The following is a 19,650-nucleotide window of genomic DNA, read 5'->3' on the forward strand; positions in this document are numbered from 1 at the left end:
TCATTTGAGTAAAGTTGTCTCACACTTCTTTTCATGAATCTTTGAGAAATCAGTTCAACTGATCCAGGAATGGTTTCAGTTTTGTCATCAAATTTTTCTTAGGTTACCAGATCCTGAAAAACAGAGGTTTAAAAAAACATTATTTTTTTATTTTATACATGTGGCAGGTAAATGAAGCAAATGATTTACAGTACTCTTAATAACTCATGTGCTCTAATAACAAAATTCAAGATTTCTAAAAGTAAGGAACAACTGACTTTTTAAAGAAATTTGAAGTAAATTAAATTATACTATGCACTTTGTCTAAACTGTTAGCCTAAAATTCAAATGAAAGAAATATAATTATCTTTAATAATAAAGCAAGAAAATTAAAATATGAGATTTTATTGTTATAGAAAAAAAGGCAAAAACAAAAAAAAAATGGAATGCAGAATGGTCTGCCTGCTACTATAAGAGATGCCCCTTCGGTCTCAGCTTTCAAATCCCAGCTGAAGACTCACTACTTCAGTTTAGCACACCCTGACTAGAGCTGCTGATTAACTGTACAGACTGCATCTCTGTTGTTAGTCATCAGCACTAAAACATAAGTAACATGATAGTTAGAATTGGATACTAACCCTCACCTATTCTGTTTCTCTTCTCAGTACTCAAATGTGGCACTTGGTGCCACTGCCCACCTGCCAGGTTCTTCTGCCAGCCTAAGGTAAAGTCAGCACTGATGGAGGATCGCAGCAATCATTGTGTAGAGGAGTCCTTTCATTGGATTGACTGACTCAGCTGTGGAATGGCCAATAGGGGAAGGCACCTTGATGGCTGAGGTCTCCAGAATTCTGAACAAATCCAAATCGTATTATGTGATATCATCTACTGCTGAATTCTGCTCTGTACTTGTAATATTTCTGTTGCACTATTATATTGTATTGAGGATTACTTGTGTTTTGTTCTGTGTATTGTTTTGTATTTACCCCCTTTGTTTTGACACCCCACTGCATGCCTAGCCTACCTGGAAAGGGGTCTCTCTTTGAACTGCCTTCCATTTTTTTTCCTTACAAGGGTTTTTTGGGAGTTTTTCCTTGTCTTCTTAGAGAGTCAAGGCTGGGGATCTGTCAAAAGGCAGGGTCTGTTAAAGCCCATTGCGTTACTTCTTGTGTGATTTTGGGCTACACAAAAATGAATCGTATTGTATTGTATTCAGCCTGACAGTGCCTGAGGGGATCAGTGAAGAAGAATAGCAGAAAGTCCTCAAATCCATGTGTGTGGAGCATGTCACATCAGACATAAGAACATTCCAAGCTGGAATAGCTGCCAAAGGGGCTTCAACTAACTTCTGAGTAAAGGGTCTGAATACAGGAGTCAATGTAAGATTTCAGTTTTTTACTTTTAATACGTTTGCAAATATTTCTAAAATCCTGTTTTTTCTTTGTCATATGGAGTATTGAGTGTTGTTGGATAAGGCCGCAACATAACAAAATGTGAAAATGTGAAGGGGACTGAGTCCTTTCTGATTGCTATAATAACTGGTTAAAATCTCCATAGTTTTAAGATTTTAATCAAAAATATGCCAGACAATACTTGTCACGGAAGGACTGAAGTGCACCATTTCCTGACTCCTCTCCACACTGTTGATTACTACAGGACATTGTAAAGATCTGAAAGCACTGAAGTATAATCTGAGTGTAGCTGTATGTTCCTTTGACAGCACGGTGGCACAGTGCTTAGTGCTTCTACCCAAGTTCTGCTTTTGCTGCTCCAGAGACATCATCTGTATCTGTATCTAATCGTGCATTGGCACATCAAATCACATCAGCCATTTTTTTAAAGGATGTCCACTGTGGGGGAACCTTTTCTGACCTGAGCATGAAAACAAAATCTTGAGAGGATTTGTTTAAAGAATCTAGTGCATTATAATTGAAAATCACTTTCAGTTTGGTTAGGGCCATTAGGGTTAACAAACTAAATGTTTTAAGAAACAGCATTTGGTTTAATGTCTATTCAATCTGTCTTTGCCATTGTGAGCAGGCAACTTTAATCGGGTCTGCATTAATGGTTTATGGAAATATCATTTAGGCAGCAAGAGAGACCTCACCTTATATACATATGGCATCCTAAAGCAAAAACAGCATAAGAAGGAGAAGTGAAAAAAGAGTGCATTAAAAATAAGTATGGACAATCACTTTACATTGGTGTTTTTAATGTTAATTTAAACATGAAGGAAAATAATTTAGCACAAGGTCAGATCAGTAAATTGAATTTACGAGGACATTAAAAGCATATAGGTCTTTATTAGACATGGTGATTCACAATAGATTTAATAATAAGCTAAAAAAAATTACAACCACTTCTCTTTAAATACATTTATTGTATATTAACCTCTTAGAGGCAATGGAGGTGTCATTTTTTTCTGCCAAGAATTCACACATTTTCTTTGAAGACATGCACTAACTACTCTCAAAACCAAGTGGCACCAGGCACAGCATTATTTCAGTTGAGCGTCAAATGCACAATTATAACAATTTATCAAGTTTATAAAATAGCAACCAGTCAAAGCTATTGTACCTCTGCTTTCTTATTATAAGAACAGGGAGATGTGTTGCTTCCTGAAGAAGATCGTCCACCGCTGTATTTACTTTGATTTGCACAAACAGAATCATGCAAGATACAGTATGTTGAAATTTAAGAAACACATTCATATCTACAGCAGAGGTCTTCTGAAGCTCTGTTAGAGTGACCATGGGGTTCTTGGTCACCTCCCTCACTCAAGGCCCTTCTTGCCCAATTACTTAGTTTGGCTGAGACCTCTCTAGGGACAGACCTGGTGGTTTAAGATGCCTTCCAGTTCACAATTATTGAGGCCACGGGGCTCCTGGGAACACCCAAAAGCTTTAGAGATGGTTTAACACCCTTGCTCTATACCTCACCAGTTTGATTGTGGAGGTCTACAGAGACTTTGTCTGACATCTTGGCTTGTTTTTTGTCCTGATATGAAGCGTGAATTGTGGGACCTTATATACACAACGGTACATGTGTGCCTTTCTAAACAAGGGGACTGAACACCAACATGAACAAGAGATTTCAGTTTTAATTTTTAATACATTTGCAAACCTTTCAAAAAACACATTTTCACTTTGTCATTATGGGTTATTCAGTGTACATACTGTATACGGATGGCATGATGGTTTCGAACTTCTTCCATTTCACAATTATTTTAATTATTATGATGCTCAGAAAATTCTCACCAGAATTGTATTGCAGAGGTCTACAGAGAGTTTCTTAGACATCATGGTTTGTTTTTCAATCCTGACCCGCAGTGTGAATAGTGGAATCTCATATCCACAGGTACACGTGTGCGCTTAATGTTTCCCACTTAATTCTTTTTGCCCTCAGGTGGACTCCAGTCAAATTCTAGAGACATTCTAAGGATAATGTCATTTTTGATTTTTAATAAATTTACAAACCTTTCTGGAAACATATTCATTTTGTCACAATAAATAACAATGAATCCACTGTATATATACCTGCAGCCACTGCGGCCCTCCAGGACTGACTTTGCCCACCCCTGTTCTACTGTGTAATATTGTCCAAGTCGTACGTCAGAGGGTGTAGTAACACAGCCTGTTCCAACTCTGCTTTAAGACACACAGAAGGGTTTTTAAGTAATCAACCGAAGTTGGGACACCCATGCAAATTGTTTGCTTCAACTTGCTAGGCTTCATTTACTTTAATTGTTGCAGAACATCTGCAGAGTGTAACCCACTAGTTGTTACCTGAAGAAGGCCCATTGGTATTATTCTGACATTTCCTTTTTTTTCAGTTTTTGCTAACCTAAACTTTAAATTTAAACCTCTAGCAGTTTACTGCTGTTTTTCACCATTTTAGATCATTCCTTGCATTTCAACTGACTAAATTTAAGAAAACTAGAAAAACTGAGGTATTCCAAAACATTTGACCGGTAGTGTGTATGTATATGTATATATATATATATATATATATATATATATATATATATATATACAGTATATATATATATATATATATATATATATATACATGGTGAGTCAAAATTATGCTAACACTAATGGATTATTTTTATCTCGACCACACCTTTCCAGGTCGATAGATAGGTCATTGTGGAACATTGCCATGGCCTCCACACACCCCTGGATAGGACGCCCTGTGATTTCCAGTTATGGGGTATGCTGAAGGAGCGCATGTATTGCAGGAAAGTTCCTGATATCAATGACCTGAAATGTGAGTCCGTGCTTTAAATGGTACTGTTGCTCGTTGTTTTTTGTGTGTTGAACATGATGGCGAACAGGTTGAGACATTTCTGTAAATCATCTTGCACAAAAGAAGTATGTTATGTGACTAAATCGTTTCCGCCATTGAAATATTAACATAATTTTGACTCATCCTGTGATATATATATATATATATATATATATATATATATATATATATATATATATATACTAGGGGGTTCGCCTCCTACTCACTTCACTCACCAAGCCCCAGGCCTGCGCTACACACCAGCCCCTTCGCGTCTCTCACATTGTGAAGAGGGAGGCTGAACACACCCCAAGGAGACGCCGTCACTCCTTCGAAACCCCCTCTTAAATAGTGATACAATGGGAAACTATTACAGTTTTTTTTTTACCTCCTTTTTGCTCAATCAACTGCTGGCTTGCTCCTGCTGCCGTGCCACATGATCTGCATCTTGTGCAGCACTTTGAACATTTATAAGCCTATACAGCAGCTGTCCTACTCTTTGTCTTTTATTTCCGGGCCCGGGTGTGGGCGTGGTTAAATCTCTTGCCACAAAGTTAGTTTAGAATTTAAAAATGGAATAAGAATCTGAAAATGTAACATCACATTAAACACTTTTAGACTTAGGATTTTATTTATATATAGAGTAGATATATATATGTATATACAGTATATATATATATATATATCTACTCTCTATATATATATGTATGTATGTATATATTGCGGGATATGGCTGGCCTTTCATCCCGGCCAATACCCCCAGGCCGCCAGGTAGAGCCCTCCCTGCAGCATGGAGGTGCCCCGAATGCCAGCAGGGAATTATGGTCATTGGAGTTTTCCTTTACAGCCCTGCTGGATACCACAGGGGCCACTAAGAGGCGCTGCAGGGAGGAGCAGCGACTATTTGCCCTACGCCCCGGAAGTACGTCCCAGTTACATGGACAAGAGGAATTACGTGCTTCCGGGATGAAGAAGAGAACTTTTTATCTGACCCGGAAGTGATAAGGAGTCACATGGACTAAAGGATGGGAAACACTTCCGGGTCAGGGACTATAAAAGACTGGGAAAAACACCAGAGTGTTGAGCTGAGCTGAGTGGAAGGGTGGCAATGCATCTGGGAATAGGAGGATTGAGATTATTGAGTATTGTGTATTAATTAATGAGTATTGTGGAGAGGAGGGTGCTTTGTGTACTGTTGTTAATTAATAAAGTCAACTTTTGGACTTTTACCTGGTGTCTGACGTATTGTCCGAGGGTTCAAGGGAGCGAGAGCGCCCCCTATCTGTCACAATATATATATATATATATATATATATATATATATATATATATATATATATATATATATATATATATATATATATATGTTGTATAAGGGCTAAGTGTTCCATAGATCATGCCAAATGTCCTTTCTGGATTCTCCACATTCAGAACACAAGAATTGTTATCTGTGGAGTCGCTTAAAAGCATAAAACAAAGCTTTTAATTCTTCAGAAACAAGGAGACACCAACAGTTTTTCAGAAAAATTCAATTTTGTTCCTGAAACAGGGCCAGTCCAGTTCACTCGACATCAGTGACAACATATGAAAATAGACACGCCAGTTGGGGAAGCCCTTTGTCACTTTTAAAGACTTAATTTAATATGAGAGTTGGGACTTCATTCCACAGCTCACGCATTGTCTGAAGCAGCATAAAATATTTTATTTGTGTTTCTTTTTAGAAAAATGGCTTGCAAACAGCAGCATAGAACTGTGTATATATATGGCTTTCTAATGAAAAAAAACATTAATAGACACTTGGACTCGAACCCAGCATGTGCAGGCTTAAAAAGAAGAACATCCAAATAATAAAAAAGACTTTAAGGCCAACACCTTCTGAAATCCACCTTATTAATCCACCCCCTCCACCCTTCACTTGCTATATATTACCTTTGATTCCTGTATGTCTAATAATCTTCCTCTGATGATGATACCTGATAGACTGTCGAAAGCGTAGGAATAAAAAACTATTTTAGGATATGTCACTCAATTTCTCCCTAGCTAAAAATATACAAACTGTATCAGAGACCTTCGCTATATATTTACAGTATATACACACACACTGTTTCTAGTTTCTTTGTAGTGGCTAAACAGTATAGCACATTATATTTCAAACCCTTGCAATCAAAATAATTACAATAAAGCTAACATACCTCACAACTTTGACCCTCAAGAGAATGAAACTGCTAGGGACTCCAAAGTGAAAAGTGAATGCAGACATTTCCATTATTGAACTATCCATCTTTAAAAGAAAACCTTTACAAAGACACTCCACTTCCTCTCAGAGAGGCAGTTTTCAATGCCAAGAAGCTGACTTTTTTATAAAGAAGACTTGGACCTGCTTGAAAAGCAATTCCTTGGACGAGGTGCTCAATACCTTAATTAGGGAGTTAATAAATAACTGTCACTGAAAATAAAAATTAAAAACACCCTCTCTACCATATAATAGAATTTTGCTGTCTGCGTGTGTGTGTCTAGTTGCTCCAAGTAATCTGATTGGTCAGTTTGACTTTGGTCTGATTGGTCAGTTTGACATTGGTTGCTCGGTCAAATGCGATCGAGGCTGAAAACTCTGGGCAAGAGAGGTTGGCACACACGAGGATATTGAGGAATGGCATGAGAGGAATTTTGAGAGCTGCCTTCAAACACGGAAAGTATTTGCAATGGTGTTTTCAAAGTGAGTAATAGGGGCTCATTTACCACTGGTGGTAGCCAAAAAACGGACAAGAGGCAAACAAGGTGCCAGAAAATGATAGAGTCTGAGAAGCAGGCTTTATGGGACTGTGATTGAGAGGAAACATCAGGTAAGACAGGTTGAGACACACTAGGATAATAAAAAAGGTCGTAGGGCGAACACCGAGTGCATATGTAGGGCAAGAAATGTGAAAGATTTTCACATTTTTAAATGTCTTTGACAAGTAACATAGCTAGAGGTGTTATAAATTATACAGCGTCCATTACTTGCTTTACAAGAAAGTATTACAGTAGTTGGCAGGTAGTTCTTCAACAGAATGCTGGGACTAAACGCATGAGCAGCAGAAGCCCACCCGACAGGAATAGGAAACACATCTTTTGTCAGGCCTCAAGAGGATTCAAGAAAAATAAACAGGATAAATAGTAAACCCACACGGCCATTAGTGCATGACTTGATCTCAGTGATGCTGAAGATTGTGACAATGAATAAGACAAAGTGATGGAGATGCTGATACCAACAGAGTAGGGAAAGACTGCTTTATACTCAAAAAACCTTCTTCTGTCTTCCACGCTCTTGACTAAGTAGTGCTGCAGTGATGGCATGTGGCTGGGTGTGGAAACAGTTCACACTACACAAATACCTCAATCGGCACATTGAAATAGGCATTTTTAGCATTGCACATACCGCATATGCCTCACGAAAACTGGCCAGTCTGTGTGACACCCTTGTGCTTGTCCATAGCTGGTGTGGCATGTTAGCATATTGCATATCCATGTATGAGGTGTTTTTTTTCCATTGCAATATTCATGTCCTTAGTGATTCTACCTACCTAATCTATATATATAATTCACTAAGTCCATGGCAAGCAAGATGCATGCAAGACAGCCACACCCGCCAACAATTCACTAAACAGCCGACCATGGCGCGAGAGCGAAAGCATTTGTCAAGAATGTGTTCATTAATCAAGAACGAAAATCGGAGGTTTGAAGAAGATCACATACCGTCGTATTGCCGACTGGCGATCCGGTGGCGTTATTCCCATGACCTGCCGGGCAGCCAACCAGGTAACCAAAGTCTTTGGGTTCCGGGGGGAATATGGTTGCAAAGCTGAAACTGAAAGGAATTGATGGAAGGGCACCACCAGGTGTGGAGCGTGTGGCTTAATTTGACTCAACACAGGAAACCTCACCTGGCCCGAACGTGGCTCATAGGTGCATGTGAACTATAGCGTATGGTTGCAAAGCTGAAACTTAAAGGAATTGACGGAAGGGCACCACCAGGTGTGGAGCCTTTGGCTTAATTGGACTCAACACGGGAAACCTCACCCGGCCCAAACGTGGCTCAGAGGTGCATGCGACTGAGGCGGTGTGTGGAAAATGAACAGTTAATGTGACTCACAAGTGCATGTGGACTGTACACAGATGAAAGCAATTCAGGTGAGGAGTTGGAAGCGGACACATGAGCAGGCAGTGCATACTGAACGATGACTAAGAGATAACTTAAGAAATCGGCAGACTAGAATGGCAGGGGCGGAATGGGCATCAGACGATCGAATTTGCCTATCTAGAGGATGTAAATGTCCTGTAGCACTTAAAGCTTTTGTCCACCTCTTTAACCCTCAGGTACCACTCCAAACCTCAGGTACCACTCCAAACACCAGATTTAAGTACAAGACGTCTTTATTTTACAGTAACACAGTGCACCAAGCACCCTCCACTCCACACTACTCATATAATAAACTAATCACAATACTCTCTCTCCTCCTTCTCCCAGACACTTAGCCACCCTACCTCCCAGCTCAGCTCAGTGTACTGGACTTTCCCAGAGTCCTTTATACACCCTGACCCGGAGGTGTTCCTGCCCAACAGTCCACAGTTCCCTATTCCTTCCGGGTCAGGGTAAACAGTCCTTATCTTCAACCTGGAAGCACGTCATCTCTCCTGCTCACGTGACCAGAACGTACTTCCAGGTTATAGGGCACACATAAGTCCACGGGCTTCCCGACAGCGACTCCCAGTGGTCCCCAAGGTATCCAGCAGGGCTGTGTATACAAACTACATAGTCCATGAGGCCCTGCTGGAACTCGGGGCACGTCCATGCTGTTGGGAGAGCTCCTCCTGGCGGCCTGGGGTTGGGGGATGGAATATGTAGCTGGCCATCCATCACAGTCCTAACACAGGTTCCGTAGGTGAACCTGCGGAAGGATTGTTATCGGTTGTGCTGATCCGTCGTTGGACGGTTAGGACCCGAAACCTCTCGGGCCCGCTTCCCTGCCCTCTCTCCAGAGTTCCATCTTTGCATTCACTTACAGTCGTATCCTCAAATCCACCCCATTTGGACAACTGTGTCTTTCAGGAAGTGTTCACCCATCAATACATAATTATGCGGCGTATGGTACGCCACGGGTTGGCTAGTTTATTATATATTCAATATTACCGGAATAAAGTTTTACTGTTTGCCCAATACTGGAGCACTAACAGGGCCCCTGATTACCACCGTGTAGAATTTATACTTGCGATGGCACAGAATGCTACTGTCTGTTCTGCTAACCTGATTTTGACTTTACAGAATTGTGTCTGTCATTATGTTATATCTCTCTATTATATAAAAAAATCCTGGGACGAGACGAGACTTTTTAGCCTGGAACGAGGCATGACTTTTTCAGAGATATACTTTCAAGTCCCGTGAGACGAGACTTTGTGCCAAGAGATTTAACCATGCCAGGGCTGGCAATAAAAGACAAAGAGTAGATGACAAAGTAGAACGTCGTAAAGAATTCAAAAACGTTGGCGCGATAGACATGCAGAGCAGGTTAGAGATTATGAAAGTGCTAAAATTTGAAAGTCTCAAAAAATGATAGTAAAGATCGCATTAGCACAAACAAATGGAAATTATTACTCGGCGAACTGAGAGAACAGTGAAAAGAGATCGAATATATTGTTCGGATTTAAACTTTAAGTCAGAGACTTGTAGATCGTCTAATTCGTGTTGCCATAAGGGATTTGGGAGTGCCCTGGGAAACCTCATGTGACCATGGGGAGAGTGTTATTTGTAATTTGTTACTAACCCTCAACTATTCTGTTTCTCTTCTCGGTACTCAAATGTGGCCTGCCAACTTGTTCTGCCTCCCTAAGGTAAAGTCATCCCTGATGGAGGATCGCAGGAATCATCAGGTAGAGGGGTCCATTTATTGGATTGGCTGGCGCAACACTGACTGAGTTGTGGAATGGCCAATAGAGGCAGTGTGATGGCTGAGGACTCCTGGACTCTGAACAAATCTGAATCGTATTATGTGACATCATCTACTGCTGGATTCTGCTGTGTTCATAATATTTCTATTGTATTGTACTGTATTGAGGATTACTTGTGTTCTGTTCTGTGTATTGTATTGTATTTACCCCTTTTTTTGACACCCACTGCACGCCCAACTTAAACCTCGTCTCTCTTTGAACTGCCTTTCCCAGGGTTTCTTCCATTTTTTTCCCTACAAGGGTTCTTTTGGAAGTTTTTCCTTGTCTTCTTAGAGAGTCAATGCTGGGGGGCTGTCAAAAGGCAAGGCACTTGTGTGATTTTGGGCTATACAGAAATAAATGTATTTTATTGTATTGTATTGTATTGTACAGTATTATATTAAAACTCCACACCAATAGCGGCCTGGCCTAAATTTGAACACTGTCTCCCAGCAGTGCTCATGACTGTGCCACCATTAGAGCTCTTTATGTATACAGCATGTACACATTATTCATGTCTAGCATTACATTTATAACGCGATTATAAAAAACATCGATCATGTGATTCTCATGTAAGAGTTAATAAGTGGCTGTATAAATTAATGGATGCTTGGAGATATAAACACACACAGACATGTGTTCTTTAGCTTATACTCTTGATCTGTTTGAGTTCTTCAGGATTTTGTGCCTATTTTGGCAGCATTGGGTGTAATAAATCCTGATAAGGTGCAAGTCCTTTGTAGGACACATTTATCGACATACCCGCACTCACCCAAATGGGGCCAGTTCATTTTGCTGGTACAAAATTCAAACCATTTTTCAGATATTTTTGATTATATTAACCTACAATGGAGATGTGTGAAACAGCAGAGTTTTGTTTTGCATAAAGTTTTGCAAACTTGTCCCTAAAATATGCAAATCTGTTTTTTGTTTTCCAAACTTTTTGGGATGGAAAACAAGGCAGGTTGCCCCCTAAGAATTTTTCCATAGCCAAAAACGGTCTCTCTTTACTTGGCCACACTTCATTCAGTTCAATATCATCACACTATGGGCCTGCACTTTCTCACCACCAGTTCTGACTCATTTATGCTCAGAAGTAACACCATGGGTAACACAAAGTTTACTCACTTCCTCCAACTCCATAAACTGATCTCCGGCGGTCACATTCCCAGGCCAATGGATTTTAGTAGTGGAGAAGTTCAGGCATTTGCTTTTTAGATGTGCCTTCCCTTTTCATACAGTGCACTATAATTAATTGTTCTTTGCTTTTGCACATGGAGGAAAGGGTTGCTGATGAGATGAAAATACGTGTGCTAATGGAATGGATTTTACATGTTGCAGAACACATTTTGGTTCACGAAATTTTACACGAAGTGAAAGTTCAAGTTCCACGTGAATCATTTCACTCATCACTAACCTACATCTAATTCAATATCTTTTTCAAAGAACATAACATGACATTCTCAAACCCAAGGGTCTATCCTGGCAGCACTGGCATCCAGACAAGAATCAGCCCTGAACTGTGTGCCAGACCATCACAGGCCCCACATTCACTAACATGGAGACAATTTTCAGTTGCCAGTTGATTTAATTAATCTTTTGAGTATTTGGGAAGTAGAGTAACAAATGATGTTGAATGTGTGGGTGAGGTGAAGTTGAGGTAGACAATGATGGCTAAGTTGAAAAGGTCAGCACCACCATAAAGCTGCGCTTGAGGAAAGTCTTGGTCTTGCCGGTAGCCATGTATGGACATAAGGACTGGACGCTGAAGAAAGAAGAAGAGAAACACGTCCAGGCTTTCAAGGACAAATGCATCAGAAAGTTGCAGAGAATCACATGAATGAAGTTGATGACCACTGAGCAAGTCTAGAAGATGTCGAGAATGGAAAGCAAAATGCTGAGTCACATTCAACCCCGCAAGCTAAGGTATTTCAGGCATGTGATTACACTACCATGTAATACCATTGATGTCAGTGTGGTAACAAGTCTTGTGGAAATGGTCGGAGGGTGTGGTGGACTGAGAATATGCTGGTATGACAATGTCATGGCCTGGAATGGCATATCAGGAGCTAGTCTGCTAAGTGGTAGTCGAGATAGAAGGTGTTGGATGGCACTGACGCATATGTGCAGCCAATCTTTGTGAAGCAATGACAGCACATTGACTTGACAGGACAATTTAGAATGTACATAACTTTGTGATTTAGTATGTACATACAGTAACATAACTGTACAAATAACTTTTCAGATACATGATTATATTATTCTACATCTAATTTAAATAATTGTTCAAATAACATAACATTCTGAAACCAAAGGGCCTGTTCCAGCAGATGCAAAGCAGAAATCAAGATGGACCGATTAATTTAGCATACACATCTCTATTTATAAAATACTAGCCATCCGTTGCGGCTCCACTTGCGTAGTAGTGAAACAGGACAGTGAGGAGGGCCCTGCCTGGCTCCCCACTCCTGATGTCATGCTTCCACCTCCCCTCGACCCGCAGTCAGAGTCTCAGATTAGCGCAAATATATCGCTCCTGCAAACGAAGTTTGATTTTTAGCACGGTTAATGAAGTCGCAAAACCAACCAGATTGTTCAAATAAATTAATGAAAAAAACACAATCTAAATCCTATAAGTTGTTCTCTCGTTCGCTAGCTAAGCAGACATAAGGAACGGCCCAAGACTGGGGTGTGAGTAAGGAAGTCCCGCCTCCCTCTCCCCTCAGCCCGCTGCGTGTCTCTCGGATTCATGCAAATAAATCAGTACTGCAAGCAAACTATGATACATAGCGCAATGACAGAAGTCAGAAAATCAACCGGAATGTTTAAGCAAACTATATAAAAAAAAACGATCTAAATCCGTTAAGTAGTTCTCTCGTGAAAAGTGGACAGACAGACAGACGTTGGATTTTATATATAGAGAGACTAAGGGTCGTCCGTGTGTCACGCAGTAACTTTCATACCACCGGGCCTTCAACCTTGATCTTGGTCCTAATCAAGAGCTTAAAATGTGATACATGTAACGCGAATCAAGAATTAGAGGTGTGGGCTACCTCGGCCATGTAATTGGGCTTTGGGTCCTTCTCACAGCAGTTACTGGCTGACATGAAAAGAACAGTTGACAGTGAGGCACACTACACAGGCCGGCTGATCTTTTCATCAGAAACATAAGTCATGCACTCCGAAGCGCAACAGAAAGTCCTACGAGACCAAAGAATTGCAGGTGCGGTCTACGTCCGCCACATTATTGGGCATCAGGTCCTTCGCATGGTGAGCGGCGGCACAGCCATGTAACGTGGCTGACAAGAAAAGAATGGTGGTGTGTGCACCCGGCATATCTGTCAGGAACAGAGCTTGTGGCCGCATCGGATGGCGATGAAGAACACTGCACAGGCTGACCGATCGGCGCAAGAAAGCTGGCGGCACGCTCGACAGAGTGACCTGTGTTTCGTGGAAAGTGCACGAGCCGCCATTCTTTGAGGACTGGAGGTCCGAGTTGCTTCCTTGTCATTCAAATATTTGTTCAGATACTTTATTTATATTAATTCAAAGAACTTTTCAAATATTTAATTTACACCTATAATTATCTTACTACCAAGAGATGATCAATTCAGTTTAGTTTATTCTTATAACAAATCTGAAATTTATTCTACTTCCATGATTATACAGGAACATTTGTAACTGCACATCCTAAATCTGGGGACTAAAAGACAAAAGGTGTTTATTGTTGCAGCCAACAGAGATTGATTATTGATCAATTTTATAGAAAGCAGCTCTCTCTGCCCTCTACGTATTGTGTTTCTGCAATGAGAAAGAAGCAGGCGCTCAGCGCAGCATTTATCTTCTGTTGGTGATGCAATCAGCTGAAACAATTAGCCCTCAAGGGGCTGCCACACTATGAGGAGATGTTAATAGCATAGAGCAATACAAGGAGTAGTAGATTTTTCCTCAACATTTAATTCACACCACACTTATTGTTTATATACTAGTGCAAATAACCTGAGACATTTACATGTGCACACACACAAATAAAAGAACTAAAGAGCATTACACATAACCTGCATATACAGAAAAACCCAGCACAAATTACGAATACATACATTTTAAGGTGAAGTACTACTGTTAATTTGCAATGTGCATGCAGAGTACACAATCGTCCGCAGTCCAAGAGTTAAACAAAACCATACAAAAAGATCGAGAAAGGGTACGGCATCCACAAAGTGCAGGTCATTAAGGAAATGGTCAGATTAAAAACAGTTGCTGGAAGTAAGAACCTGCCATCGGACCTGGGGGGACAGGGATGTGAAGGACTAATTTCATAACCGTTTGGAATCTTTAGTCACTGACTTACTGTAGGCATTTATTTAGAGGATCACGGCTCTGATTTTTTTGAACGTCATCACCGGCAGATGATCTTAAACCCCCTCAAAGTATCCTCAAGGCAGCCGACCCAGTTTTCAATGACAGACCATCAAGAAAATGCGCAATATCTGCTGGATGGGCTCTTAGTTTTCCCCCACCATCACTAAGGGCTATGGAAGAAGAAGCAAAAGCAGGATGTTTAGATTTAAACAATCAAGCAGTTTAGCACCATTTTACTGTTATTTTCCATTTTCCCCCGACCCCCCACCCCGGTGTCTTTGACATGACAGGGCCAATGCATCAAAGTCGTTCATCTTTCCATCTCGGAGACGCCAAAAAAGCACTGAATTACTGAGTTGATTTGATATCCCCTTAAATCTTAATCCACAAACCTGTGGTGGCTCAGCTCCATTTCTTTCTTTTCCCATTGTCTTGCTGTATATCTTGACCTACGGCTTATAATGCTCAGGTTTGCTTCCATGTTTCCACCGAAAAGGTCGGGACATCAGGCATTCTCCTGCAGGTACATAGATGACAACCAAGCTGACCAAAGAGGATGGAGCAGTAAAGGCAGCACAGGTGAAAAAAAGACGCCTGTAGTGCTCCAATGCAGACTGAAATGGCTCTATTGTCTTAGCTCTGGGAGTGTCTGGCAGGCAAAGAGAGATCCTATGCCAGAAGCAGGAAAGCAAAAAAAAAAAAAAAAAAAAATTCATCAGCAAAGCAAGATTTATTTAGACGCCGGTTCCATTCGGCGCTAAAATTTTTGCTTTTATTTTTATGTGAATGTTGCCGGCTATGGGAGCGGAGCTGCGCAGCTCATCCTCTAAGGCTCTGTGGAGCCACGGTGTCACATGAGCAACCACATGATGAACAAGGCTTGCCTGACTGAATTGGTCAACTATTTTACTGAATAAAAAAAAAAAAATTCAAGAATGTGTTCTCTCTCTCTCTAGCGGCTGAAGGATAAAAAATTTCTCCTGAACCTCTTAAGACTGAGGATATACAGTGCATGCTGTTCCTCAGGAATTAGCTTGATGGCAGTAACATTACTTGTAAGGCGCAGCAGAGCACAAAATGAATGTGCTTGTGATGTAGTGTGCATTTCTAATGCTTCGGGACAAGACACCAGGAAGGTCTTGACTGAATCCAGTTATCATTTTCAGTTGTTTTTTCCTCTTTTGCAATATTGAAACTTAAAGTGTTCAAAATAGAGAACACTTTGGGACCCTGTATCTGCTGCTTTCTGAGCTGTTTAGTTGCTGAATGAATCTTTTTTTTTAAATTTTATTGATTTTATTAAAATCAAATAACACACCATACAAATAACTCAAGTTTTACAATAAAAACAAAAAGGTTCCAAACAAATCAACCCCCACCCCCTGAAAAAGGGAGCTAGCAGAGTAAAACGTTATGCTAGTTGTGATATGTGGCCGGCTGTTCATCCCGGCCAATACCCCCAGGCCGCCAGGTGCAGCCCTCCCTGCAGCATGGTGGTGCCCCGAATGCCAGCAGGGAATTCTGGACAATGCAGTTTTTATCCCCAACCCTGCTGGATGCCGTGGGAGCCGCTAGGGGACGCTGCAGGGAAGAACAAGGATTATTTGCCCCACGCTCCGGAAGTACAGTAATCCCTCTTCCATTGCGGGGGTTACGTTCCAGAACCCCCCGCGAAAGGTGAAAATCCGCGAAGTAGAAACCATATGTTCATATGGTTCTTTTTATATATTTTAAGCCCTTATAAACTCTCCCACGCTATTATAAACATTTCCCGCACAATTGTACAGCATAAACCCTTTGTATTCTCTTAGATATTAGGTAAGATTTGTTGAAATTATGTATGTAAACACAGTTTATATACAGTAAAACCTAAATATTATTTTAAAGATATCGAGCGTCTCCGATATCACATATGTTACAGCCATTACGACAGACAGGCCACCAGCAATAAATACGTACAATGCAAGAAAAATTGTATACAGTAAAATGTGTGTACAGTGACGCTAAACTATGTACATGTAATAAGTACTGTACGTAGATAATTAATTATGGTTACTCACCAACAATGACACGACGACTTGTCTGATAACGATGAGTTTAATTTTACTGCACAACAAAGGATAGCGTTATAGCTCTTCTAAAGGAGACTCTTCAGGTGACTGTGTAGCACCGCCGTTGTTCTTCTTCCAGCAGTCTTCAATCCAGATCCCTAAAGCAGACTACTGCCTTATTACGTCCACTTGCAACTCGTTTTGCGCCCTGGTTAAAGGACACTGTGGCTGTAGATCTTATATGCTTTTCCTCCTTTTTAAATAAAAAGAATCGTGGACTCATTGATGCTGTAATGGTGTCCTGCAGCGGTGTAGCTGTTCCCTTCCTTCAACATATCCAAAACTTTTACCTTTTCTGCAATCATTTGCATCTTCTGTTGGCGCTTGGACACGGCCCCTGAAGCAGTAGCAGGAGCACGTTAATGCTGAATGAGTGAGATGAGACTTCCTGATTAATGCAGCACTCCGTCGCTGAGCCAATCAGCACACAGGAACTTAACTTTGTGCTCTGATTAGGTAGCTTCTCAGTCATCCGCCAATAGCGTCCCTTGTATGAAATCAACTGTGCAAACCAACTGAGGAAGCAAGTACCAGAAGTAAAAAGACCCATTGTCCGCAGAAACCCGTGAAGCAGCGAAAAATCCGCGTTATATATTTAGATATGCTTACATATAAAATCCGCGATAGAGTGAAGCCACGAAAGTCGAAGCGCGATATAGCGAGGGATTACTGTACATTCAAGTCACATGGACAGGAGGAATGACGTGCTTCCGGGGTGAAAAAGAAAGGATTTTTATCTGACCCGGAAGTGTTCCAGGTCACGTGGACAGAGAGGGTGAAACACTTCTGGGTCAAGGACTATAAAAAGGACTGTAAAATACCAGAGCGTTGAGCTGAACTCGGTGGAAGGGTGGCAACGCGTCTGGGAGTGTGGAGGATTGTATTGATTGTTTATTATTGATTAATTATATGAGTATTGTGGAGTGTAGGTGCTTTGTGCACTTTATTATTGTCCAAATAAATAATTATTGGACTTTTACCTGGTGTCTGAAGAGTGGTTAGAGGGTTCAAGGGGTCGAGAGGACATCAAACTGTCACATAGTAAAGACAAATGAATAGATACATTAATAAATGAATAAAGATAAATGCTGCGGTGGGCTGGCGCCCTGCCCGGGGTTTGTTTCCTGCCTTGCGCCCTGTGTTGGCTGGGATTGGTTCCAGCAGACCCCTGTGACCCTGTAGTTAGGATATAGCGGGTTGGATAATGGATGGATGGATAAAGATAAATGGAGTAAAAGAGGGGAGAGAACCTGCTTCCTCAATTTAAATGCTTATTCTAAAATGTTATTGGTCAGATCCTGCCAGGTTTTGAAAAATATACAGATCCTCTAAGTGCAAATTTGATTTTTTCCAGTTTCAAATAGTATATAAAATCAGCTACCCACTGACTTAACAGAAGTGAGTTAGGATTCTTCCAGTTGAGCAAAATAAGTCTACATGCCAGAAGTGTAGTAAAGGCCATTACAGTTTGTTTGTCCTTCGCCACTTCAAGCCCCTCTGGGAGCCCACCAAACACAGCTGTTAATGGGTTAGGAGGGATTGGGACACCCAGGCTGTCTGAAACGCATTTAAAGATTTTGGTCCAGAATGATGTTAATTTGGTGCAGGCCCAAAACATGTGGCCCAGTGAGGCCAGAATTTAATTGCAGCATTCGCAGATTGGATCTTCTTTTAGTGCTTTTATTTAAAACAACCAGTGTCCAAAAGTGCAGCGCTTTAATAAATAAATAATCCATTATAGCACGGTGCAAGGTGGAGGTTAAAATCCAATAAACGATAAACAATCCATTATAATGCGGTTAAAAACACAAACAGGTCTTCCTTTATAAAAACATGAGCCTCAGGGCCTCTTTCAATAATGATGTCTCCTCTGCGTACCCCGTAAGGACCTTGCAGCACAAGGAGACGCCCGCCAACAGGTGTAGTCAACCTTTAACCTCCTTAGTGTTAGACCAGGGTGTCACTCGGGCTGTAAAAACAGGTGCTGATAGCCTTAGTTCCGAGTGTCACTCGGGCAACTGTTTTGACACATCTCACATAATTGTTAGACCCGAGGATTACTCGGGCTGTAAAAGTGCCAACAGTGTTAGTGCCGAGCATTACTCGGGAAACGATACAGGCGTGTCTTACGTAAGCGACAGGCGCGAGTGTTACCCAGGGAATACAGTGATCCCTCGCTATATCGCGCTTCACCTTTCGCGGCTTCACTCTATCGCGGATTTTATATGTAAGCATATTTAAATATATATCGCGGATTTTTTGCTGGTTCGCGGATTTCTGAGGACAATGGGTCTTTTAATTTCTGGTACATGCTTCCTCAGTTGGTTTGTCCAGTTGATTTCATACAAGGGACGCTATTGGCAGATGGCTGAGAAGCTACCCAACTTACTTTTCTCTGTCTCTCTTGCGCTGACTTTCTCTGATCCTGACGTAGGGGGTGTGAGCAGGGGGGCTGTTCGCACACCTAGACGATACGGACGCTCGTCTAAAAATGCTGAAAGATTATCTTCACGTTGGCTACCTTCTGTGCAGTTGCTTCCTGAAACGACATGCTGCACGGTGCTTCGCATACTTAAAAGCTCGAAGGGCACGTATTGATTTTTTTATCTGTATCTCTCTCTCTGCTCCTGACGGAGGGGGTGTGAGCTGCCGCCTTCAACAGCTTTGTGCCGCGGTGCTTCGCATACTTAAAAGCCAAACAGCCCTATTGATTTGTTTGCTCCTTTGAAGAGGAAGATATGTTTGCATTCTTTTAATTGTGAGACTGAACTGTCATCTCTGTCTTGTCATGGAGCACAGTTTAAACTTTTGAAAAAGAGACAAATGTTTGTTTGCAGTGTTTGAATAACGTCCCTGTCTCTCTACAACCTCCTGTGTTTCTGCGCAAATCTGTGACCCAAGCATGAAAATATAAAAATAACCATATAAACATATGGTTTCTACTTCG

This window comes from Erpetoichthys calabaricus, chromosome 13 (genome assembly GCF_900747795.2).
Source record: "Erpetoichthys calabaricus chromosome 13, fErpCal1.3, whole genome shotgun sequence".
Lineage (NCBI taxonomy): Eukaryota > Metazoa > Chordata > Cladistia > Polypteriformes > Polypteridae > Erpetoichthys > Erpetoichthys calabaricus.